Source organism: Tamandua tetradactyla, chromosome 14 (assembly GCF_023851605.1).
Source record: "Tamandua tetradactyla isolate mTamTet1 chromosome 14, mTamTet1.pri, whole genome shotgun sequence".
Classification (NCBI taxonomy): Eukaryota; Metazoa; Chordata; class Mammalia; order Pilosa; family Myrmecophagidae; genus Tamandua; species Tamandua tetradactyla.
In genome coordinates this window covers 44,567,284-44,580,447 of record NC_135340.1, presented here as the reverse complement: position 1 = coordinate 44,580,447, position 13,164 = coordinate 44,567,284, and the positions used below count along the sequence as shown (strand labels likewise).

At 35.7% G+C, this 13,164-nt stretch overlaps 1 pseudogene; it reads right to left on the bottom strand.

The window, feature by feature from the left end:
- Positions 1–496: 496 nt before the first annotated feature.
- Positions 497–1,577, bottom strand: LOC143655422 (histone PARylation factor 1 pseudogene; annotated as a pseudogene).
- Between the last annotated feature and the right edge of the window lie 11,587 nt (positions 1,578–13,164).

Below are 13,164 nucleotides of genomic sequence, written 5' to 3'. Positions count from 1 at the left end.
TGCATCAGCTGTCATTCAGATATCTGAGATTTGTCTTGCTTAATTTTTTCCATTCTTGTCAGTATTTCTTCTTCTGTCTGTAAGAGTTTGATTGTTCTACCTTTGAGTGCATTGATTCTTTATTCTGCCTGTTCAAATCTGTCTTTGTATGCCTCTATTATATTTTTACTCTCTTCTATTGTGCTTTTCTTCCCTCATAGTTTCTGCTATGTTTCTTTTTATACTTTTTGTAAGATCAAAAACATTCTTATAATGTCCATGCCATACTTTCATTGGAGATATCCAGAGGACTGATGCATGATAATTTGTCTTCTCATTGCCCTAGAAATTCCTACAACTCTACAGACTCAAAGTGTGCTAGTTTTCATAAAAGTTACTTGTTGAATCAATATTTTCATTTTGATGCTATTTTAAAAATGCTTTTTGTAAATGTTTCCATCAGGTTTTTTTCCTGTATTAAAAAAAATACAGAAGCAACAAGTGTAATGCTAATGTCTTATAATATTATGTATGAAGCAAAGCCAACTCCTGCAGCAAGTTGGTCTACACTCTCTTCTATTTCTTTGCCAGATGATCTTCAATTATTTCTGCAAACAGATTCCTCTTTAACAGATTATATGCAAGAGGTAAAAGTTGGCTGGCAACTTTATGAAAATATGTGAACCATAGAAAAAGAGGACCATTTCCAACTCAAACTCCATGCCATAATCACATTTATGATTAGTACACCATACAAAAGTCTTTTCTCAAATGGGAACAAAAGATTTCAAATCTCTCCTCATCTGCTTGTGCCTCAACAATTGGTTTGAAAATTCTCTTCAGGTGAGATTCTGTTTCAAGGGACTCTCTGTATCCATTATAATTGTTATCTACTAGTACAACTAAGTCTGCATCATGAAGGGTCTTTTTTGCTGATTTCTTATCTCTCTGTTTCATCATCATGGTTCTCTGTTCCATGAGTACCCAAGTTCTCTGACTCTTTCTTTGAGTTTTTCATTTATATTGTTTAATAAGATAGTTTTCTTTTTATCTTCACATTTTTTCATCAAAAGTAATTTGACTGTAGGAAATGCATTATCTCCATTTTGAACAATAATATAATTTTTCTTTGCTTCATTTGTTCCCACAAAAACAGGAATTTCCTCAGGAGAATCCCTGAAATGCTACATGTGGTATTAAGTTTTATTATCTCCAATAATAATGGTCTGGAACTTAGGAGAATCATAGTAAAACCTCCAGTGAAAGTTAAAATTCAGGCTTAATGATTTTTTCCTCATTTTTTGTTTTCCAACAAGGATATTGTAAGTACCCATGAATTGAAATCCAAGGCTTGTAGAAAGTGAATCAGCTAGCTTTTTGTGATCAAATTCTTCACAGAATGTCCAGAAGTGATAGAAATCTTCAGGAAGATACAGCTTATACTGATTTTCTGCTTATTTTCAAAGGTCAGCAAAGATATCAGCTTTACTGGACTTATTTTTCTTCACATCAACTGTGTTTTCACACTGTTCATGCTCGCCTCCAGGCCTGTGCTTTGTGCCTTCACTGACTATTTTCACTGCAGTACTTTGACACATTCTACGAACGTCTTTTCCTTTTCCTCCTTTTCATTAAAAGGTTTCTTCTTTCTGCTTCAGCATCTTCTCATCTTCTTTACCTACCCTGCTTATAATACACTGCTTTCTGGTAACTTTCCTTTATTTTCTTCCTTCCTTCCTTCCTTCTGTTTCATTTTTCTATTTACCACTATATAAGGGTGTGTTTGACTGATGGATATTTTAAACATGTGGCATTTCATCATGATTATGAAATTTACAATTGATTGTAAAACAAGATCTATGCTTGTTTTGGAGTCCAGTCAAAGCTTTGGGGATTTGACAATAAAATGACCCCTTTTAATGACACAAATCACTTTCTCAATACTAAATTATTATGTGTGATAGGATGGATTATTTAGGTCATGAGCATGAATTTAATGATCCCAATTCAGTAAGCAAACTTCTGTTGGTTGCCTTTTGTGCTCAAAGAATGAAGGTATGTGCTATGGGGATGGAAATAAATTAATGGCTATAGTGCCTACATTCTAGGAGCTTGCCCTCTAATTGAGGAAACATGAGTAGATTCATGAAACAACTAACTAAAAATAATTCAGGTGGTAAGACAAGATCAATTTCTTTTTTTTATTAATTAAAAAAAGAATTAACAAAACAATTAGAAATCATTCCAATCTACATGTACAATCAGTAATTCTTAATAAAATCACATGGTTGCATATTCATCATTTCTTAGTACATTTGCATCGATTTAGAAAAAGAAATAAAAAGACAACAGAATAAGAATTAAAACAATAATAGAAAGAAAAAAAACCATAAAACCTATACCTCACATGCAGCTTCATTCAGTGTTTTAACATAATTGCATTACAATTGGGTCGTATTGTGCTGTCCATTTCTGAGTTTTTATATCCAGTCCCATTGTACAGTCTGTATCCCTTCAGCTCCAATTACCCGTTCTCTTTTTCTTTTTCTTTTTTTTTTAATTAATGGAAAAAAAGAAATTAACCCAACATTTAGAGATCATACCATTCTACATATGCAATCAGTAATTCTTAACATCATCACATAGATGCATGATCATAATTTCTTAGTACATTTGCATTGGTTTAGAAGGACTAGCAACATAACCGAAAAAGATATAGAATGTTAATATAGAGAAAAAAATAAAAGTAATAATAGTAAAATCAAAACAAAACAAAACAAAACAAAACAAAAACCTATAGCTCAGATGCAGCTTCATTCAGTGTTTTAACCTGATTACTTTACAATTGGGTATTATTGTGCTGTCCATTTTTGAGTTTTTGTATCTAGTCCAGTAACACCGTCTGTATCCCTTCAACTCCAATTGGCCATTATCTTACCCTGTTTCTACCTCCTGCTGGACTCTGATATCAAGGACATATTCCAAATTTATTCTCGAATGTCTGTTCACATCAGTGGGACCATACAGTATTTGTCCTTTAGTTTTTGGCTAGACTCACTCAGCATAATGTTCTCTAGGTCCATCCATGTTATTACATGCTTCATAAGTTTATCCTGTCTTAAAGCTGCATAGTATTCCATCGTATGTATATACCACAGTATGTTTAGTCACTCTTCTGTTGATGGAGATTTCGGCTGTTTCCATCTCTTTGCAATTGTAAATAATGCTGCTATAAACATTGGTGTGCAAATGTCCGTTTGTGTCTTTGCCCTTAAGTCCTTTGAGTAGATTCCCAGCAATGGTATTGCTGGGTCGTATGGCAATTCTATATTCAGCTTTTTGAGGAACCGCCAAACAGCCTTCCACAGTGGTTGCACCATTTGACATTCCCACCAACAGTGGATAAGTGTGCCTCTTTCTCCGCATCCTCTCCAGCACTTGTCATTTTCTGTTTTGTTGATAATGGCCATTCTGGTGGGTGTGAGATGATATCTCATTGTGGTTTTGATTTGCATTTCTCTAATGGCCAGGGACATTGAGCATCTCTTCATGTGCATTTTGGCCATTTGTATTTCCTCTTCTGAGAGGTGTCTGTTCAAGTCTTTTTCCCATTTTGTAATTGGGTTGGCTGTCTTTTTGTTGTTGAGATGAACAATCTCTTTATAAATTCTGGATACTAGACCTTTATCTGATATATCATTTCCAAATATTGTCTCCCATTGTGTAGGCTGTCTTTCTACTTTCTTGATGAAGTTCTTTGATGCACAAAAGTGTTTACTTTTGAGGAGCTGCCATTTATTTATTTCCTTCTTCAGTGTTCTTGCTTTAGGTTTAAGGTCCATAAAACCACCTCTAGTTGTAAGATCCATAAGATATCTCCCAACATTTTCCTCTAACTGTTTTATGGTCTTAGAACTAATGTTTAGATCTTTGATCCATTTTTAGTTAACTTTTGTATAGGGTGTGAGAGATGGGTTTTCTTTCATTCTTTTGCATATGGATATCCAGTTCTCTAGGCACCATTTATTGAAGAGACTGCTCTGTCCCAGGTGAGTTGGCTTGACTGCCTTATCAAAGATCAAATGTCCATAGATGAGAGGGTCTATATCTGAGCACTCTATTCGATTCCATTGGTCGATATATCTATCTTTATGCCAATACCATGCTGTTTTGACCACTGTGGCTTCATAATATGCCTTAAAGTCAGACAGCGCGAGACCTCCAGCTTCGTTTTTTTTCCTCAAGATACTTTTAGCAATTCGGGGCACCCTGCCCCTCCAGATAAATTTGCTTATTGGTTTTTCTATTTCTGAAAAATAAGTTGTTGGGATTTTGATTGGTATTGCATTGAATCTGTAAATCAATTTAGGTAGGATTGACATCTTAACTATATTTAGTCTTCCAATCCATGAACACGGTATGCCCTTCCATCTATTTAGGTCTTCTGTGATTTCTTTTAGCAGATTTTTGTAGTTTTCTTTATATAGGATTTTTGTCTCTTTAGTTAAATTTCTTACTAGGTATTTTATTATTTTAGTTGCAATTGTAAATGGGATTCGTTTCTTGATTTCCCCCTCAGCTTGTTCATTACTAGTGTATAGAAATGCTACAGATTTTTGAATGTTGATCTTGTAACCTGCTACTTTGCTGTACTCATTTATTAGCTCTAGTAGTTTTGTTGTGGATTTTTCCGGGTTTTCGACGTATAGTATCATATCGTCTGCAAACAGTGATAGTTTTACTTCTTCCTTTCCAATTTTGATGCCTTGGATTTCTTTTTCTTGTCTAATTGCTCTGGCTAGAACATCCAACACAATGTTGAATAATAGTGGTGATAGTGGACATCCTTGTCTAGTTCCTGATCTTAGGGGGAAGTTTTCAATTTTTCCCCATTGAGGATGATATTAGCTGTGGGTTTTTCATATATTCCCTCTATCATTTTAAGGAAGTTCCCTTGTATTCCTATCTTTTGAAGTGTTTTCAACAGGAAAGAATGTTGAATCTTGTCGAATGCGTTCTCTGCATCAATTGAGATGATCATGTGATTTTTCTGCTTTGATTTGTTGATGTGGTGTATTACATTAATTGATTTTCTTATGTTGAACCATCCTTGCATACCTGGGATGAATCCTACTTGGTCATGATGTATAATTCTTTTAATGTGTTGTTGGATATGATTTGCTAGAATTTTGTTGAGGATTTTTGCATCTGTATTCATTAGAGAGATTGGTCTGTAGTTTTCTTTTTTTGTAATATCTTTGCCTGGTTTTGGTATGAGGGTGATGTTGGCTTCATAGAATGAATTAGGCAGTTTTCCCTCCAGTTCAATTTTTTTGAAGAGTTTGAGGAGAATTGGTACTAATTCTTTCTAGAACGTTTGGTAGAATTCACATGTGAAGCCATCTGGTCCTGGACTTTTCTTTTTAGGAAGGTTTTGAATGACTAATTCAATTTCTTTACTTGTGATTGGTTTGTTGAGGTCATCTATGTCTTCTTGAGTCAAAGTTGGTTGTTCATGTCTTTCCAGGAACCCGTCCATTTCATCTAAATTGTTGTATTTATTAGTGTAAAGTTGTTCATAGTATCCTGTTATTACCTCCTTTATTTCTGTGAGGTCAGTAGTTATGTCTCCTCTTCCATTTCTGATCTTATTTATTTGCATCCTCTCTCTTCTTCTTTTTGTCAATCTTGATAGGGGCCCATCAATCTTATTGATTTTCTCATAGAATCAACTTCTGGTCTTATTGATTTCTCTACTGTTTTCATGTTTTCAATTTCATTTATTTCTGCTCTGATCTTTGTTATTTCTTTACTTTTGTTTGCTTTGGGATTAGTTTGCTGTTCTTTCTCCAGTTCTTCCAAGTGAACAGTTAATTCCTGCATTTTTGCCCTTTCTTCTTTTCTGATATAGGCATTTAGGGCAATAAATTTCCCTCTTAGCACTGCCTTTGCTGCATCCCATAAGTTTTGATATGTTGTGTTTTCATTTTCATTTGCCTCAAGGTATTTACTAATTTCTCTTGCAATTTCTTCTTTGACCCACTCGTTGTTTAAGAGTGTGTTGTTGAGCCTCCAGGTATTTGTGAATTTTCTGGCACTCCGCCTATTATTGATTTCCAACTTCATTCCTTTATGATCCGAGAAAGTGTTGTGTATGATTTCAATCTTTTTAAATTTGTTAAGACTTGCTTTGTGACCCAGCATATGGTCTATCTTTGAGAATGATCCATGAGCACTTGAGAAAAAGGTGTATCCTGCTGTTGTGGGAGTAATGTCCTATAAATGTCTGTCAAGTCTAGATCCTTTATAGTAATATTCAGATTCTCTATTTCTTTATTGATCCTCTGTCTAGATGTTCTGTCCATTGATGAGAGTGGGGAATCGAAGTTTCCAACTATTATGGTATTTGTGTCTATTTCCCTTTTCAGTGTTTGCAGTGTATTCCTCACGTATTTTGGGGCATTCTGGTTCAGTGCGTAAATATTTATGATTGTTATGTCTTCTTGTTTAATTGTTCCTTTTATTAGTATATAGTGTCCTTCTTTGTCTCTTTTAACTGTCTTACATTTGAAGTCTAACTTGTTGGATATTAGTATAGCCACTCCTGCTATTTTCTGGTTGTTATTTGCATGAAATATCTTTTCCAAACCTTTCACTTTCAACCTATGTTTATCTTTGGGTCTAAGATGTGTTTCCTGTAGACAGCGTATAGAAGGATCCTGTTTTTTAATCCATTCTGCCAGTCTAGGTCTTTTGATTGGGGAATTCAGTCCATTAATATTTAGTGTTATTACTGTTTGGATAATATTTTCCTCTGCCATTTTGCTTTTTGTGTTATATATATCATATCTGACTTTCCTTCTTTCTACACTCTTCTCCATACCTCTCTCTTCTGTCTTTTCGGTTCTGACTCTAGTGCTCCCTTTAGTATTTCTTGCAGAGCTGGTCTCTTGGTCACAAATTCTTTCAGTGACTTTTTATCTGAAAATGTTTTAATTTCTTCCTTATTTTTGAAGGACAATTTTGCTGGATACAGAAGTCTTGGTTGGCAGTTTTTCTCTTTTAGTAATTTAAATATATCATCCCACTGTCTTCTAGCTTACATGGTTTCTGCTGAGAAATCTACACATAGTCTTATTGGGTTTCCCTTGTATGTGATGGATTGTTTTTCTCTTGCTGCTTTCAAGGTCCTCTCTTTCTCTTTGACCTCTGACATTCTAACTAGTAAGTGTCTTGGAGAACGCCTATTTGGGTCTAATCTCTTTGGGGTGCACTGCACTTCTTGGATCTGTAATTTTAGGTCTTTCATAAGAGTTGGGAAATTTTCAGTTAAAATTTCTTCCATTAGTTTTTCTCCTCCTTTTCCCTTCTCTTCTCCTTCTGGGACACCCACTACACGTATATTTGTGCGCTTCATATTGTCCTTGAGTTCCCTGTTACCCTGTTCAAATTTTTCCATTCTTTTCCTGATAGTTTTGTTTGTTTTTGGAATTCAGATGTTCCATCCTCCAAATCACTAATTCTATCTTCTGTCTCTTTGAATCTATCATTGTATGTATCCATTGTTTTTTCTATCTTTTCTACTTTGTCCTTCACTTCCATAAGTTCTGTGATTTGTTTTTTCAGTTTTTCTATTTCTTCTTTATGTTCAGCCCATGTCTTCTTCATGTCCTCCCTCAATTTATCGATTTCGTTTTTGAAGAGGTTTTCCATTTCTGTTCGTATATTCAGCATTAGTTGTCTCAGCACCTGTATCTCATTTGAACTATTGGTTTGTTCCTTTGACTGGGCCATATTTTCAATTATTTGAGCGTGATCCATTATCTTCTGTTGGCATCTGCACATTTAGACAGATTTCCCTGGGTATTGGGTCCAAAACTTTGGAAGATTTTTCTGTGAAATCTCTGGGTTCTGTTTTTCTTATCCTGCCCAGTAGGTGGCGCTCGTGGCACATGTTTGTCTGTGGGTCCCACCAGTAAAAGGTGCTGTGGGACCTTTAACTTTGGAAAACTCTCACCATCCTGGAGGTTCACTAGCCGAAGCAGCTTGAGCTGGCCCGGGGTCCGAACGCAGCGAGGGTTGCTGGCTGCCACAGCCGGTGAAAGAGCCCATCCGAATTTCCTAGTCAGCCTGGGGCGACAAGCGTGGCGGGAGGGCACCAGTGGCAGCGGCCCACCCGGGAGAGTGCACGTTCCCAGGGAGTCACGGGTTTGGAAGGGGCCTCCAACTCCCGTCACCGTTCTCCGCGGCCTGGGGATTTCTGATCCAATTCTCTCAGTTGGTCCGGGGGGCCGCACATGTTGTGGGCCCCAGCCGCCGCGGTTTCAGGGAACCGCCTCTCCAATTCTCCCAGCCGGCCCGGGAAGGGGGAAGGGAGTGACTCCGGCCGCTTGCCGCCCCGTCCGGTGAGGCCCACGCGCCTTGGTGATCTCACCCGAGCTGCTTCTCTCAGCCAGCCAGCCATTCCAGGATGGGGTACGCTGTCTTTTTTATTTCTGTTGTGGCTTTGGGCGCTTTCTGTATCGTTTCTACTCCCCTAGTAGCTGTCCTGGGGAAGAAACTAAGATCCACATGTCTTACTAAGCCGCCATCTTCTCCGGAAGTCCCTCAATTTCTTGTTACAGATAAATATTAGAAGTATCAGTGGAAGGCTGGGCAGATATAAAGTCAACCCAAACATTACTTAAACTGAGCTTGTGTTCTTCTTATTTTATAAATCACAAAGAATAAGAACTTTGCAATGCTTTTCCCAAAATTTGGGGCCCAGAATTTAACCATATGTTTTCTAGAAGTGATATTTATTTTGGGAGAACTTAATATAAAGCATTTGTGACTTAAATTTTCATTAAGTTAACTGCTTAGAAAACTTTATTTGGAGATGTGTACGATGGCTCCATTGGCAATTTCTGTATGCTTGGTTATTTTAACACCAGGATAGGATTCAGTAGGATAATGCCAATATCACCTTTATTGAGACATGTGAAAGGAATTCTTTGTGAAGGAAAGAATCAAAATTCTATGAGGGATGTGCCAGATAAAAGAAAAAGTTGTTAATGGTTATTAGTGAAAGAACTATTAGTAATTAAGTAGCATATAATTGTTCTTAAATGTGGAGATTTGTTTGGTTGTTAGGGTAATAACCAACACCCATAGTATTTGTGACTGAGGTGTAAGGATGTCTGATGCCTTTAAAGGCAAGCTACAGTTGAACAAAACAAAAAATTTACCTTTCCCTAAGTGCCAGAAAATCCCACAGAACCATCTTTTAAAAAAAGGAAACTTTTTTTTTCTTCCTCAAACAACTGGTCCTAAGAAACTCTCTATGAAGTTCTAGGTGCAGGTAGACTGAAAAGACATTATGTAAGGAGTATGTTGTATGGGAATTTGGGCCATGTGTTCATTAAACTTTTGTTTTCAAGTTCTGCTTAAGTCTAATCTTGTTTTTAATCACTTACATATTTTGAGAGTGCTACTGTGCACACCAAATTTTATGTATTGTTAGATTACAGCACCAAGTTTATGATGGCAAACTGAGGTGTCATGGTATCTTAATGGTACTTGTCAAGTGTTCAGTCTCTACTTGGGCCAAGAAGCAAGTCAGAAATTCTATCTCACGTGAATTATTGTTTGCAGAGTTGCATATATTTCCTCTGTGTTTGTGATTTACAATGACAGAATCATCATACAGCATCCCCATATGCCACATGTATCTGAAGCATCATAGGATCTGCTGGACCATGTGGACCAAGTATCAGAGCAACTTTCAAGCAGACTGCAGCTCTTATGGTGACTTCTTTAGTTATGGATCCCACTAAAAACTGGAAGTATTTTGGATTGCTTATTAATTGGTTTGGGATATTATTACCAGATGCAGTTTATGTTATCTTGAAAATATTGAGTGATATGCAGAAGTGTGCCTCTTTTATAGTGGTAGATGCAATAGTGGTAGAAGACGCAATAACACCCTTCACCTTTGATAACATATTTTGATCTACCACAGACCACTGTAAACTTAGAAATTTAATTGAGATGACGGACCCCAGAATATTTTTGAGATATTTTTTCTATCCTTTTCAAAGACCTATATGTGTCTTACCAAAGTATCTAGAATAGTTGAAACTTCTTGCTCACCAGGGCCAATGGATATATTAATAACATAATGAACTACTGTGATGTTTGCTAGAATGGAGGAGCAATCAAGTTCCATGTAGCCTATTAAGATATAGGACTGAGGTGCTAATAGTGTCTGAGTTAGGATCATGATGCCTTATTTTTGTCTCCAAAAGGAATTGTTTGGCTATGTATAATGAGAGATGAGTTAATTGTTTAAAATGGTTATGTAGTTTATTTTTTATTTTACAATATATGGGAGAATATTTTAATAATAAATACTTTTGCTTTCTCCTTTTCTTCATATAAACTGTTACCCATTTTCGTGTTAATGGAGGATGAGGGTAACTTTGCTGTATCTAAATTTATGTTTCTATTAATGAGATATAATTTCTACTATGTTTATTTTTCTCTGTGTTCTATGTGATAAGCATGACAGAAAACCTTCACATAACCATGTACTTTGAGTATGAAAATCTTTAGTTGCTGACAAGAGAAACAATGCACATCCTTGCTTATTTAACAGACAAAAGTCTATTGAAAGGTATTGGGTAGATTGCAGGATTTTGGGGATGGCTGCAGAGACTGGTTCTGGCTCAAGGCCAGGCTTCAAAGGAACCCTGTCCATACCCAACCAGAACTGAGCTGATGAGGAAACCACTTTAACTCCTGCTACCCACCTGAAGCACTAGAGGAAATTTCATTAACTCTTACCTCATCAATATTCCTTCTACTCAGAAACTCAAACTTGCAACTACTGCCACTCTGAAAGTCCAGGCACATCTGTTACCATCTTCACCAGAAAAAAAATGATTCTAGAATGATCTTTCTTTTACTTCTTAGCTGAAGTCTTATATAATTGAGTCTAATTGGCAATCTTCCCTCATGCCTATGATCTATCTGTAAGCATTTCTTGGAGCATTTTTTTGAAATAGGGGAATCGTTAGGCTGGACATTTCCCAAATATATTATCATATGTAAGTGAAATATACATTATGCATTTTACTTCTATGTTCAACCACTCAAGTGGCTTGATTAGTTTTTTTTTTTTTTAGGAAAAGTTAAGTGTACTGTTTTTACCACGATCCTTTTCAGTTCATCATATTTACCTGTAGCTAGAGTCTAGGTCACTTCCAAAACGTGTTCATATCTGAGTTTTTTCTTCATTATTCAAACTGCTACTTTTTACCCATTCATTATGGTCACTATTTTGGTAACATTATTGGTCACACCTATCATAATATAGATATAAGATTCTCTCTACTCTGTTCACTTATATTACTGTGGGGATAATGTGTGGTTTGAAGAGTAAGTCTAAAAAACATGAATATTTGAGTTGTAGAGGAGAGGAACATGAATAGCTGAGTTGTAGAGGAGAGGAACTAGGACATTGGTTATGCAAATGTATTTAAGGATCAAACTTCCTTATGGTCACGAGTCTAGGTGAATTAAACCAGGCTCTAAGAAGAGAGCATGGTGCTATTGAGTTGAGCTCAATTTATGATAAAGGATAAAAGGTTTTGTGAGAGTTTCTTAGTGGCACTAAATTATAAAGAATTATTTTTAAAAAATATTGTCATCCGTTCACCAAAAATTTTAATTGAAGTTACAAATTCAATTTCTTTTTCCATTTTCTTCCATTTGGAGGAATATCAGAGTTTAGCTGTGCTGATATCTCTGGATAGAGATTCTCATAATGAGACATCTGAGTTTGTACTCCAGGGACTTAGGTCTTGTACAATTTAAGACATTCTATTTTTATTCCTCTGTTTCTAATGTAGATGTTTGGCTTTTAACTCTTTGTTCTTACTATGCTCTCTGGCCTTTATTTAATGATTATCCATGTTTTTCTGGTCAAAATTTTCTCACGTGTGTGTCTTGTCTCTGAGCTGTGACCCCTAATATAATTACTAGATTTTTCAGGAAGTAAAAATAATCTCCTTTAGGAGTTGTGTCACATATAAAACCTTTTATTAATGCTATTGGTGCCACCAAAATAGTTCTACTCATAACCTTAAATTTTTACCTGCTTAGATAATTATGCTGTCCAATCATTATGAGTTTGCTTTCTTTAACTTGTATTCCAATAGCTACTGGATCACTGGTCTTATTTACTCACTTGTCCAATTTATGTGTGATGAAATTTGCTCTCCAATGCATTAAATTAGGTGGCTTAAACCATAATAGTCCTCCAATCATTAAAATTGTACACCAACAATTACAGATTGCAGTTTATTGTCACTGCCAAGATTAAGTTAATCTTGTCTGATTTGATTGATCTCTCAATTTTTGATAATAATCTTTAAATGGCAATTCAAGGCCTTTTTCAATTTTCTAACTAATTTATTATAAGGACCTTTTTATTAAGTCTAATTATCTAAATAAATTTATATGTAGAAGACCCTAGACCATAGGGAACACTGAAACTAGTTTTTGTAGGGAGAAAACATGGTGTAACATATTTCTTTTAAAGGGGAAACATAGGAAACAAATTGCATGGTTATGGAGAAAAGAGAATGTAAAATTTTAAAGGAAATTAGCAGAGGAACAAGAGTAACCAAATAGGTTTATCAGAGATTTATTACAATGAGAGTTTGTGGATTTTTGTAGCTACAAGACACAATGTGCCAGGACCTAGAGAAAAAAAAGTGATGGTGTTCAGCTAAAGGGAGGAGAAAGTTGGAATGATCAAGAATAGAAAAGATTTGTTTTGAAGATATATGGAATAATTTAAAAAGAACTCAGATGATGAGTTTAGAATTAAAGCATTTGGTTCAAGAGCTAATAATCAGAGTTAGGCTAATCACAATATCCTAAAACTCTACAAGGTGGGAATATTTCCCAATCAAACTATAATTCCAGAGCAATTTGTTAATGATAACTTAGAACATCCTTCTTTCCTTTCCCTTCTCCTGCCTCCCTCTCTCCCACTTCCTTTTTCTTTATCTCTCCCACTCTCTTTTTCTCACCACTAAAGTTAAGAAGTGAAAAAACACATATAGGAAAATGTGCAGAAACAGAAATCAGAATAAAACTGATAAAGATTCCAGATATAGGAAATATCAGAAACAGTAA